This window comes from Heterocephalus glaber, unplaced genomic scaffold, assembly GCF_053883595.1.
Source record: "Heterocephalus glaber isolate CG9 unplaced genomic scaffold, H.glaber_assembly_v1.0 deba00001571, whole genome shotgun sequence".
NCBI lineage: Eukaryota > Metazoa > Chordata > Mammalia > Rodentia > Bathyergidae > Heterocephalus > Heterocephalus glaber.
The window spans coordinates 5,676,107-5,690,415 of NW_028258356.1; the positions used below are offsets into that span (position 1 = coordinate 5,676,107).

Consider the following 14,309-nt stretch of genomic DNA (forward strand, 5'->3'; position numbering starts at 1 on the left):
CATGATTTCTTGTTGATAGTACAACATGTTCTTTAATCGACACTTTCACTAATAAACTAAGGCTTATCTGATTTCAGACTTCTCCTTTCTTGCTTGTACTATCCCCCAGGTGTGAATTATGAGGCCCATCAATGTGTGATACAGAGTGGAAAATTAGACTAGCTTGCATTACCTCGTTTCAAATTCTTACCATTTTTTGCTGCTGTGAAAAAATTTCACTTTCTATCCATTACAATATTCACTAATGGCATGTTTATGTCAGTCAGATTAAAGATACTGAGAGTATCAGATATTTCTAAGTCTATTACAAATTCATGTTCATGCACTGTGCATATTAGATATAAGCCTGAATGTTGGTTTTATATAGAGCAGAGAAAAGGTGTGGCTAACAAAGTCTTAAGTGGATTAACCAAGAGCTAAATTTTAGTAAATAGAAGTCTCTTTAAACTATTTGAGCTATAATAGCTTGATTTTTTATATTTTATGTAAATTTTTTTCTGTATTTCAAAAAACCTGGTTTTGCTAAAAAATGCATGATGAGGTCACTGATGGATGCAAAGTCTGATGAGGATCTTGTTCCTGGTATGTAGATGGCTTCCTTCCCGTTGTACCCTTACATCTCAGAAAGCAAAGTATCTTTTTTTTCCCCCACCATTGGACTGCAGTCATGTCACCTAACAATGTCCCAAAAGCCTCATCTCCAAATATGATGGCATATTTGATGCCAAATATGATGGTAAGAATTTCAAAATACAAATTTTCTTTTTTTTTAGGTTTCTTTTTTTATTAATTAAATTGATAAGGTATACAATATGTAAGAAACTCAAGATAGAAATGTTCATGGAGGCAAATGTTCAATCCATAAGCTTCTTCCTGTTATTCCCTGAAACTTTTGTCCTCACATGTCAAATACATATATTTTATCTCAGCAACCATAAAAGTTTTAAATTATTCCAGCATCAACTCTAAAATTTTGTGTTTGATCTAAATTCCATCTAAATAAGTTATGGATGAGATTTGAGACATGATCCATGCTGAGGCAAAATTGTTTTCCAGCAGAACAAAAAATCAATGTATATATTTCAAATATATAATGGTGGGGAAAGGCACGGCATTAACATTTCAATTCTAAAAAGGATAAATATGAAGAAATAGAAAGAAAGGGGGAAAATGAAAGCATTAACGGTTCCAAAAGAAGTTCGAAAGCTAGACATGCAAAGTCTGTGAGATTTAAAGGCTCAAGAGTAACTCTCTTTGGCATACTATTCTGTTTTTCAGACCCTCTAGGGTGACATTATAACCTCCACAGCTGGAGGACTTTTCTCCATCCTAGGGCTTCAACTCACAAAACATTCCGTCCAAGACAACTTGAGTTTAAAAGTTTTGCATTATTAATACTTTAGTGGACACTAAAAGACACTTTTGTATCTAGTTAGGTTAATAGCTCATTTTGAAATTAGAGAATTAAAAGAACAAAGCCAAGTGAATGAGGGTATATGCATGTGTATGATATGCATGTATGCGTATGTGTATAGACAAAATATATAACATTAAAATAACATGGTTGAAATTTTAGAACATAGAAACAGTGATGTTAAAATGTTTTGTATAGTACCCTATATTTTAGTATCTTACAACAATAAGGGTTAAATTTCTTCCTTTTTTATTAATTAATTTATTCATTTGCTGATATTGAACCCAGAGCCTTCACACTGAGCTACATTTCTGACTCTTCTTTATTTTTTTATGTTTAGACAGTTTCTCCCTAATCACTAATTTGCCCATACTGGGCTTGAACTTGAGATCCTCTTACTTCAATTTCCCAAAGTGCTTGGATTATGGGAATGTGCCACCATACCTGGTTCATTTGCTTTTTTAATCAAGTAAAAAAAAAAAAATGCTAACTACTGTAAAATATTTTGGTAAAAAAACATCTATAATAGTGAGCTTATAGTATGCATTATTTGACTCTCAGGAAGTATCCTCTATAGTTGTTCATTCTTTAGAAATCCACTAAATTTTACACTTATTGATAAGTTGAAAATACATGGAAAGTATATTGATCTTATCTATCTCAAAGGCTTAGAAGAATCCAGTAGAGAAAATGTATTCTCAATTAATAAAATTGAATTTTATGGAAAATTTAATATTAAAAATGGCCTTCATAAGAAATCAATTAAGAAAAAAGGTAGAATAAAACTTAAGAATACTTGGACTTTTGAATTTTTTGAATATGTAAAAGGCAACATTCCCTTGAAATGGATAAAGCCATAGAAGATTCTAGAATTGGTTTCTAGCTGCTCAGCATGCTGAGTTTGATGACAGTATTATTACAGTGAATATTGTTATGAAACCAACAAGAACTAGATCTCAGAATGCCAATTTTTACCCATCTTGTTTGCAAGGTTATTTGAGAAAGAAAACTTATTGTTCCTTTTAAGAAAAGGCATACTCTATTTTAGCTCAAACTTTCAAACAGAGGCTCAAAGCAATTTAGCTATTTTTTAGGCCACACAGCAATGAGTATAAGAAGGAAGGAAAGGCCTTTCAGTAAGAAAAAATAGTAAGAAAAAGAAAAATCTATACACCACATAATGAGAGTTAGCCACTATTTCAATGGCTCTTCTTTGTCATTTACCAGTTTATAATCCTTTTTCTTATGTTGGTAAGAATAGAAGCAGGGGCACAAAATAAGAGTCTGGGCCACTCACTGTAGTGTTCATGCCAGGCAGTCAGCCTGTTATCTGACTATAGGAAGATTCAGAGCACCCTGCAAAAGTTCCAAATGTGTGGTGATTACCTGTCTCACATTTCCTTCTCATTTCCTAATGGTAGTCCAAAGCCTAGGTAGGGAAAGTAAGAAACATACATTTTCCCAGAATATGAATAATGCAATACTTAAATACATAGACTCTTTTTTCTAAAATTCTTTATATATCTATATCTTTATATTTGTGATTTTGGAGAATTTTGTACACATACATCACCATGTGATATTTAAGAGTCTGTGGCTTGTTTGTTTCACTTAACATGATGGTGTCAAGATGCATCCATTTTCCTACAAATGACTCAAACATAAACTCTAATAATAATGGAATTTTAATGATGATACTTATAAAAATACATATGTATGTGTAACTTGATTACATTGTCATCATATTTTAAAGTATAATGATAAGTGGTAATAAAATAAGCCTCTATATAGTATTTTAGTGGCCATGTTTCCCTGGATACCATTTAGCTATGTTTTCCTAAACTCTATTGCACCATATTTCTACTTAGATGCACATGATTTTAGCACTTGGAAACTTCCACTTTCTTTCACATGGAAATAACTTGAAAGTCATAATTTTCATCATTACAAGACTGAAAAACTAAACCAAGAAAGTAAAATACTCATCTTGGACCCATCAGAGAGTTGCAGTCATAGGACAAAACATCTGTGAGGGCTGAGCCTCTGCAGGGGGGGCACCTGAAGACAGGTTTACATATTAGTGGGTATAGTCCTTTGTACCATGAGTTAATTAATTTCCCAAATAAGAACAAGATGCAGAGTCAATCATCAGCATTAGGGCAGTATTAGAGCAGGCTAGAACTGGAGCTGCAGCTTCAGAGCTCAAGAGCTGCATGTCTTTATTCCTTCAGCAAAACAGCTACATAACAGAAAGAGTAAATACAGGTACTAAAAGGTTACAGTATTCTTTAGTTCACAGTTATAGTGTCTTATCAGTTTATTAAGACATGGTGAGACTGAACACCTGCTGCATGACCTTGTCCACACTGCATGCATGGATGAAAATGTTAAGTCATTCTTAGATAACTGTGGCCTGTTATGTGTATACCTCTAAAAGCAGAGTTGTAAACTTAAGTCTTCAGATGCCTCCTTCTACTGGAAGATTAAGGCTATTTATTTCTCATTTGTGATTTGGATAAACTGTTTACAGTTATTTGATCCACTGCTTTTTCAAACTTACTCTGTTCAAATCATCTTCTATACCTTTTTTATTTTTTATTTATTTATTTTTTTGGTACCCAGGATCGAACTCGGGACCTTGCACTCACGAGGCAGGTGGTGGAACCACTGAGCTAAATCCCCAGCCCTACTCTACCTTTTTTAGAACAGAAATTGACAAAAGTTTTCTGAAAAACAACAACAAAAAAGTCTTCAGATACCCTCAGATGTCCAGACTTTGAGTATAGACAGAAGTGGTACCCCACACCATCATATTGAAATTTAGAAAGATAGTAAATGTAGTGAATTACAGGAAACCCTAGTTCACTTAGAGTGGAGCCATACACGAGTGGTAATATTCCAATGGCAATTGTGACTTATTCTGTAAACTGAGTATGCGATAGAAGAATTGTGTGTTCTGGAGCTGTAGTTTTAGGAGTGTCTCCAAGCCTTTGTGAATTTGTACCTCAGGAGCCCCAGTATTTTCTCATAGTAAAGGGATAATAGAGGTTCCTGTGGCTTAGGTGGGACAGAAGAAAAATCATTCAGAAATTAGTCTGGAACCTTCTCCAGAACAAAGGCTGACTCTCCAAAGGAAACAGTACTTTATTAGAGTCTGATTTGAAAAAAGAACAATTATTCCTTTGTGGTACTCTCTAACCTTCCTGTCTTACCTAAGTGGAGATAAAGAAAGGTTAACAAATAGTTGTTTAGTTTAAAGATACAGGCCACTAAAAGATTGATAATTCATAGTAAGATTGCAGAATACTCCCCTTCCCAATACCTTTCCACCGCAATGGAAAATTTTTAAAATGTGGGTCAAATTATTGAAAAACAAGGACTCAATTTAATAATTTCTTAAGAAAATCTAAAGAAAACAAGGGAGATTAAAAACATGGAAGCTAGATCAACTGAGACTCTGGAAGCAGCAAATTGTCATAAATATTAAAGTAATCCAACTTTAAGTTTAATAAAAAATTCAAAATATGCAACTAGTAGAGTTGAAGAGGGCAACATATTCTTTTAATAACTGAAGAAATTCAGAAAGTAGAAAATGAGTAAGAACATTTTTAAATTAAGCAGTGAAATTAATCAACTGGATCTAATTAATGTTCATAGGATATTTTATCCAACAATATCAAAATGCGCATTCATTTTAAGCTCATATTTAATATTTTCCAGAATAAATATTCATGAAAGGGGAGGCCACAAGCATCAAGGGGGTGGTATAGAGGCCTACCAGGGATGAAGGCAATTTCCACAACTCTTGTCTGGATATGCTAGTCTTTTATGATGATGCAGTCAATAGTACTGCATTCTTAAAAGACACTCAAAACAACTCTCATCTCAAAGAAACCAGTGCTTGTATCACAGTATGAGAAATTAGATTCTGGGGAACTGTGCTTAATGAACTAATTCTTCCAGTCAGCCAGTGATCTCTTTGGACCCATTACCTTGCATTGATAGTAAAATTGGATCACCTCCCACCTTGAGGCTATTCAGTGATCCCTACCAAAGACACTCTCTCCAGTGAAAATGCATGTTAAAATGCAGTGTTTACACAGTTTTTGGAGCTCTAGGAAACACTGGAGTTATGATTGAAGAATATGTTGAATGTCTCATGGTCTACTGTGAAGCATTTTTCTATGTCCTGAGAGTAAAACTCATAGAGCCAGTTTTTGTTTCTGCAAAAAGATATTTCTTTAGAGTCAATGATCACAAACAAAATGTACAAATTCATGCTGTGCATATCTTGAATTTCTTAAAAATGAAGAGACCTAAAGATGTCTTCTGGTATATGAGGATGATAATGTTTGATCGTTATCCAAGAGATTCCCAAAATTTTGTATTTGGACAGGCCTTTCTGACAGATGGTGTGGGGATATTCAGTTTTACCAGGTATGGCTGGGATTTATATACCTCAAGCTATGAAGTTGCAGTAAAGAAGCTTAACAAAAATCTACCAGTGATTACACCATTTTTTAAAATTTAAGTTTATTGGTACATTTTAGCTATACATTATGTTCACTTTCGTTATTGGGAAATTGTTCCTGTACAGGACATATCTTGGTTCTTATTTTTTGCTATTCCCCTTCCCTCCCTTCAACCCCTCCAGCCCTCCGCATTTACATAAGTTTTGTTTTGTTTTCCTTTTTCATTCTTTTTTCCTTCCCCACTTTCCTTTTCCCCACCCCACCCCCTTCTCAGTTACACTTCCCCTTTGAACATTTTCTTCCTCTTTCACAATATCTATTATACATTTTGGTCCCCATTTACACTATCAGTTTCTCACACTGCAGAAACAATTCAGTGTTTGCACATGTATGTCCTCTTTATTTCAATTAAGACTGTGCCCTCAAGGTGCATTCATTTAGCTATAAATGTCTCTAGTTTGTCTTTCTTTATAACTGATTAGTATTCAATTTTATTTAAAAAATCCACATCTTCTTAATCCAATTACCGGTTGATTGGCATTTTGGCTGTTTGCAGGATTTAGCTATTACAAACTGGTGCTATAACCATAGGTGCACATTTATGGCTGTAGTATAACACTTGTAGTTCTTTCAGGAACATACCCAGAAGGGGAATAAATGGGTCAACCGGAACCTCTAATTCTAGTTTTTTAGGAATCACCACACTGATTTCCACAGTGGTTGCACCAGTCTCCACTCCCAACAACAGTAGAAAAAGGGTTACTTTTTTCCCACTGCCCAGCCAGTATTTATTATTGGTTCATTTCTTGATAGCAGCCATTCTTTCTGGAGTGAGATGGAATCACAGTTTTGTTTTCACTTTCATCTCTCGAATGACCAGTGATGTTGAACATTTTTTCATATGTTTATTTGCTGCTTCTACTTCTTCCTCTGAGAAATATCTATTCATTTCAGATGCCCATTTTTGGATTAGGTCTTTAACTTTGGGGGGGTCAGATTTTTTTAAGTTCTTTATATATTCTAGATAGTACTCCTTTGTCTGAGAAAGAGCTGATAAAATTTTTTCCCAGATTGTGTGTTGTCTCTTCAGTCTGTTGGTGGTTTCTCTTGCTGTGCAAAAGCTTTTTAATAAGCTGAGAACCCAGTTATTGATTCTTTGTGCTAGTTCACACATAACTGAGGTTTTCTTCATAAAATCTTTTCCTATGCCAATGTTTTCAAGAGTTATAGCTCATCTATCTTCCATCAGGTTTAGTGTTTTTGTTTTAATATTTAGATCTCTAATTCATTTTAATTTTACCTTAGTGAATGGTGAAAAATTTAGTTCTACTTTTAATCTTTGGCAAGTTGAAACCAAGTTCTTCCAGCACCGTTTATTAAAAAGACTATCTGTCCTCCAATAAGGGTGTTTGACTCCTTTGTTAAAGGTGAAGTGGCTGAGTGTGTATGAAATTGTTTCTGCATCTTCTACTCTGTTCCATTTATCCTCAGGTCTGTTTCTTTGTCAGTACCATGTTCTTTTTTTCACAGTACATTTGTATTATAGCTGTCTTTGTTGTCTAGAATTGATTTTCCTATTCTAGATCTGTTCTGGTTCCTGTGGCAAATGGTACAATTCAGCTATCTAGTTGTAAGAATAGATCACAAAAAGTTTGTTAACTAAGAGAATTAAGTCGTTTCTGGGAAATTCCACAAGTCTGTTTGTTAAAAGAATGCCAGAAAACTTTGAGACCTTGTAAAAGTCTCACAGGAGAAAAACGGGTTTTCCTAGTTTTCTTATTTACCATTTTCCGGGATCAGAGGCCCCGGGACCCAATGACTCCAGGGGTGTTAAGAGAGGTAAGACTCACTACGCACATCTGTGTTGTTTATGGTCGGCAGGTGGGCTTGATTTTTGGCTAAAGTCGTCCTGCTCTCTTGATACTATCTGATAAGAAGAGGGCTGCAGTGTGCTCTTTGATGTACGGGATTGGTGAATGGAAACGGGATTTGTGAATTCACCTGTAGCTTTTATGAGTCACTTAAAGTCATTTGTCACCAGAGGTTAAAATCAGAAAGATGATAGCCAAAATAACTAAGCTGCTTTCCTACATGTATAAAAGCCTTGCTTCTTCCCTTTGTGATTGCCGAATAGTGCCAGAGGAATTAAACTGCTGTTAGTCCGCCAGGCTGTCTCCTTTTCTTTCTTTAAAAGTCGGTGCTTTCCGGGGTCCCAGGTCTCCCTCAAGAGAGACCTTTATTAAAAATAAAAATCAACAGTTCTAAATGAATTTTTGGATTGTTTTCTCTAGTTCTGTGAAATATGCTGCTGGAATTTCAGTTGGGATTGCATTGAATTTATATAGCAGTGTTGGAAGTGTGGCCATTTTCACTATATTGTTCTTGCTATCCAAGAACAAGGTATATCTTTCCGTTTTCTCATATTCTCATTGGCATCTATTTTTAAGAATGCTGTAGTTTTCAAAGTAGAATCTTTTACTTCCTTCACTAGACTGATTTCTAGGTATTTCAATTTTTTTGGATCCTATTGTGAAATGAGTTGTTTCCTCAATTCCTCTCTCTGAGTCTATTATATACAGGAAGGCTTTTGAGTGTTGACTTTGTATCCAGCTAATCTACTGAATTTGGTTATCAAATCTAGAATTCTTTAGGTGGAGTTTTTGGGGTCTTTTATGTAGAGTATCATGTCATCCACAAATAATGAAAATTTAACTTCTGCATTTCCTGTCCTTATTCCCTTTATTCCTTTCTCTTGTCTAGTTGTCGTGGCTAATATTTCTATGACTATTGAACAGGAGTGGTGACAGTGGACATCCTTGTCTTGTTCCTGATTTTAGCATAAAAGATTTCAGGTTTTGAACATTTAGTATGCTGCTGGCTTTTAGTTTTTCATAGATGACTTTTATCAGGTTGAGATAAGTGCCATCTATTCTAATTTTCTGTAGGGTTTTTGTCCTGAATGAGTGTTGGATCTTCTCAAATGATTTTACTGCATCTATTGAGATGATCATATGGTTTATGTCTTTGACTCTGTTAGGGTTTTGTCAATTTTATTTATTCCTTCATAGAACCAAATCTTTAATTCATTGATTTTTTGGTTTGTTCTCTTAGCCTCCATTGCATTGATTTCTGCCCTTATCTTTATAATTTCATGCCTTGTATGAGCTTTGGCTTTGTCCTGCTCTTCTTTTTCTAGAAGCTTGAGGTTCAGCATTAGGTTGTTTCTTTAGCTCACTCTGTTTTCCTAATATGGGCATTCACTGCTGTGTATTTCCCTCATAAAACTGCTTTCATTGTGTCCTGTAAATTCTGGTGTGTTGTATTGGGATTATAATTTAATTGTAGAAACTGTCTAATTTCTTCCTTAATTTCCTCTGTGACCTATTAATTGTTCAGAAGGGTATTATTCAATTTCCATGTGTCTATGAAATTCTTGTGGTTTCTTTTGCTATTGATTTCCAATTTCGTTGTGTTATGGTCTGACAATATACAGGGGATAACTGCAATATTCTATACATTTACTTAAGTGTGTTCTATGAGCTAGCATGTGGTTTATTTTGGAGAACAACCTATGTACAGCAGAGAAGAATGTGTATTCTGATTTTGTGAGATGGAACACTCTGTAGACATCTATTGAGTTCATTTGTTCAAGCTTTTGGTTCAGTTCTAGTGTCTCATTGTTGATTTTTTGTCTAATTGATCTATTTGTGACAGTAAGGTACTGAATTCCCCCACTACTATTTTATTAGTGCTTATTTCATTTTCTATGTCCATTAATATGCATTTATATATTTGTGTGCATATTATTTAGTACATATATAATTAGGATTGTCATTTCTCCCTCTTGGATTGTTCCATTTACAAGGATGTAGTGATTCTCTTTGTCACTCTATTAGTTTTGGCTTGACATCCAATTTGTCTGCAAATAGGATACCTACTCCTGCTTTTTTCCAGGTTCCTGTCACATGGAGTATTTTTTTTTCCATCCTTTGACTTTCACTCTATGAGATTCTTTTTGAATTAAGTGTGTTCCTTTTATGTAGCATATCATTGGATCTTGCTTCTTAATCTATTCTGCCAATCTATCTCTTTTGATTGGTGAATTGAGACCATTAACATTCATGGTTACAACTGATATGTATTGACTTATCATTGTCATATTTTTCTACTGTCAATTTTCCCTCTTTCCATTTAACTTCTCCCCTTGCCTGATGGCTTCATTTTATTGAGGTTCATGAAGTTGTAGTCCTCATTGTCTTTATTTATGATATTGCTTAGAATTTTTTGGAGTGATGGATTGTTATTCATGAAGTTCCTCAGGTGTTCTTTATTTTGAAAGTATCTTATTTCTCCATGGATTTTGAAAGATAGTTTTGCAGGATCCATCAGTCTGGGTAAGAGGTTATTTTCCTTTAGAACTTGAAATACTTCACTCGAGGCTCTTCCTGACTTGTGGATTTGTATTGAAAAGTCTGCTGTGATTCTGATGGGATTTCCTTTGCATGTAATTTGTTTCTTTTCTCTAATCTCTTTTAATACTTTGTTCTTCTGTTGGATTTCTTGAATTATGGCTGTTATATACCTAGACATAGACTTTTTGTCATCATGGCTAGTTTGAGTCATATGTGCCTCACTTATCTGTATGTCCAATTCTTTTCCCCTGTTTGGAAAGTTTTCTGCCATTACTCCTGTGGACAGGCTTTTTATGTCATTTGTTCTATCTCCTGCTTTTTCATTGCCCATGATCAATCTTATGTTACTTTTCTTTGCATCATCTCACAGCTGCTGGATTGATTTCTTGTGGTCCCTTGCTATTTTTTTTTATTTTTTATTTTTTATTTTTTTTGGTACCGGGGATCAAACTCGGATCCTTGTCCTTGCTATTTTTAAGAAATCTCTCTTTTCTGTCTTCTATATCTGATTTTCTGACCTCACATTGGCTCATTCTGCTGTGTATTCTTTCAATGGAGTATTTAATCACCTGGATATCTGTTGAATCTGTCTCATAGATTCCATTTCTTTCCGATGTTGGTCATTCATGGTTTTCATAATGTTCCTGAGTGTCTCCATCTTTTTTTTTTAATCTGTATATGTTTTAGAGTCACTAAGCATGTCTTTTATTCTGGTCACCATCTCTGTAGCTATCTAGAAAATTATTTCTGTTTTAATTTTTCTAGAACCTTGTTCATTTGTTACTTCCTTGTTACTAGTTCAAGGAGTCTGGACAGCTTACTTTCCAATTGTTCCATCTCATTGCTCTCTGTATTTGCCTTAATGAGCTGGACATCTGGATTTGCATCTTTTTAGGTGTTTTCTCATTTTTATTTTCTGTAGTTGACTGTTTTGTTTTAATTCCTGGGTTGGTACTTGTCTATTGTCTATCATGAGTATCTTTCTTGCTAGCATTTAGAACCCTTAGTGAATGACTACTTCTCAGAGTTGTCTTCCAACTATAGCTCATCTTTGGGTTTTGAGTCTGTAATTACCCTAAGGCAATCTCAGTTTTGGTATACCAAGAAGGGCAGCTGACTAGGACAATCACATCACCTTGACTAAATTAATACAATCAGCATCAACAATATCATCAAACACAGCTTAGAAAATGTCAAATTGTGCTATTAGTATGTCATCTTTAACTGCGTGAACTAGACTTGTGGTAATATATCAAAAACTAGGACCAACCATTAATATGTTTGCAGTAAATAAGCCCTTCAGTATAGGGAATTTACCTTCTGGAAAGAATTAGAAGGAGTTGGAGTTGGGGTGAGATAGAGAAATAGAAGGAGAGGGTAATGTTAGAAGTAGGGGTAGAGGATACAGAAAGATCATGTAAACTTTGGAAAACTGGTGAAGACAGGAGGAAAAGAGAGAAGGAAGGAACAAAAACAACAACACAACAAACTAATGGCAACAGGAAAACTAGAAGCTGTTCTCATGCTCTTATAGAAATAAGAAAAATCAAGAAAAAACAAAACAGGAGAAAAATGGGAGCAAGAAAGGAGAGAGAAGAAGAACAAAGGAGAAGAAGGAGGAGGAGGAGGAAAGAAAGAAAGAAAGAAAGAAAGAAAGAAAGAAAGAAAGAAAGAAAGAAAGAAAGAAAAAGAAAACAACAAGTCCCCTTTGAGGAGTGTTTCTGCTATCACCAGTAGACAATGTGGACACCAGTGTACAGATCCAAGTCTCAGAGAGATCTTAATCTCAGAGAACCAGCTGTAGTCACTGAGATTCAGGCTGGTTTCTGGCTGCAAGGCCAGGATTGAGCTCCTTAACTTTCTGTAGGTTTGAATTCTTCACAGTTGTGATGCAGGTTTGAGCCCTCCCTCCCCAAAGCAAGTTTGAGTTTTGGTAGGCAATGCTGATCCCAGTAACTCACCAAACACTGTCCTCTGCTGTATCTTTATTACAGTGAATCTCTTTGCTTTTCCTGTGAGCTTCCATTCTCAACCACAAGTCACAGAGAGGCCCTCTCTCTGCTGCTCACCACTTCTCCATCTTCCTAAGCTCAGAACAATGATCTTTCTTCTCTCTGCCATTGTCTGGATCTGGCTGTGGCTCTTGTGGGTGGCCCCACTGCTGAATGGTATGCAGGCCCAGTGGTCCTGATGCTGAATGGTGCATAGTCAGGCTATGATATTTTTGACAACTATTATATTCCTGAAATAACTAGTGCCTTATTACTGTTATCCTGTAAGACTTTAACCCATAAGATCAGACACATATTTGGACTGCAATACTCCCAATTCCTTGTATGCCTATTGCAAAGCTTCAAGTCCTTGGAAAAAGCTACTCATGCCTTCCATATACTTTTGTCCTAATTGTTTAGTTATAACGCAGTGTGCTAATGGCTTCAGTATTTTTTTTCTTAAATTCTTTTATTGGTATATTTTAGGTATACAATATTTTTACATTCATCATTGTGATCTTGTACCTTTACATGATGTATCTTGGTCCTTATTCTTTCCCCATTCCCTGTCCTCCCTTCACCCCCTCCACCCTTTCCTATTTACAAATACTTTATTTCCCCTTTTTCCTTTTCTCATAATTTTTTCTTTCCCTTCTTAACTTTCCCCTTCCCCTTCAACTTCCCCTACTGCTTTAGACCTTTTCTTCCTATTTCAAATTATCAATTATCAATTTTAATAATTTTAATCCTTTTGTAGAAAGATAAAAAGCAGTGTTAAGGTGGATTGATAATGAATCTGCTGACACATCAAGAGCAACTCCAAAACGGTCTCGAAAATAATGTGAATTTGCCTAAACCTGTGGAACCTTTAAGTAATGGAAAGAGTGGGCAATAAAATATCTTGCTGTTCTCCAAAAATAAGGACCTTCAAATAGGAGTAATGAAAATAAATACTGGCATATTAAAAAGTACATAGATAAATTCAAACACACTTGAACAAATGTTAAGAATAAGAATCACACAAAATGTGTTCCAGAGTATACTGGTATTAAACCAGAAGTCAGTAATTGGCTAGAGATTGCTGGAAAATTCAAAAATGTTTGGAGATAAAAGAAAACACACTTTTAAACATCATATGGTACAGGAAAATTTTGGCTAGGAAATTTAAAACCATGTTGAACTAAGGAAAAATGGAAAACAAAACATCAAGATTTGTGGGTGCAGTGAAGACAGTGCTCAAAGGCAAATTTATAGCATTGAATACATACATTACACCTAAAGGAAGATCTAAGTTCAGGAACTTAGACTTCCACTTTATGACACTAAAGAGAATAGAATAGCTTAATCTTAAAACAAGCAGAAGAAAATAAATGACAATTACGACAGAAATCAATGAAATAAAAATGAGAAATCAATAGAGAAAAGTCAACAAAGTCCAAAGGTAATTCTCTGAAAAGATTAAAGTAGATAAACCCTTAGCCAGGTAAAGCAAGAAAAAAATAAATAAGGTAAAAATTTCTAGCACCAAAAAAAGGAGGATTTATCCTTACTAATACCACAATAATTTAAATAATAATAAAAGATTATGAACAACTGTCAGTACTTCAAAACTTGCAACAACTTTATACAATATTTCTAACCATTTTGACAAATGGTTTTGTATAAGTCAGTATATAGAAAATATTTATTGAATATTTATGGGATGCCAATCTGCTCTAGCTTCTGAAGATACAATAACAAAACAAAACAAAAGTTCTTTACCACATTGATATTAAATGTACTTATTGCTTAAGTAAACACATTTTCTTTCTAGTTTTGCTCTTGATTCTTAATTCTGTGATCACATATTAAAATACAATAACACTATTAATATTTGAGTGTGTTAGATTATAAATGTTGTTCACCACTTTTGAATCTTACTGAAAATATAAGCCCATACCTGTAAAGGGTCCTCATTTGCTGTAAACCTACATCTCCATACTTCCACAATTTTTTGTTTTCACTACTTTATCCTCACTTA

The 14,309-nt window shown here is 34.6% G+C and overlaps 1 pseudogene; it reads left to right on the top strand.

The window, feature by feature from the left end:
• The first annotated feature begins 1,170 nt into the window (after positions 1-1,170).
• LOC101721227 (archaemetzincin-2-like) lies at positions 1,171-13,210 on the top strand (annotated as a pseudogene).
• The last annotated feature ends 1,099 nt before the right edge of the window (positions 13,211-14,309 follow it).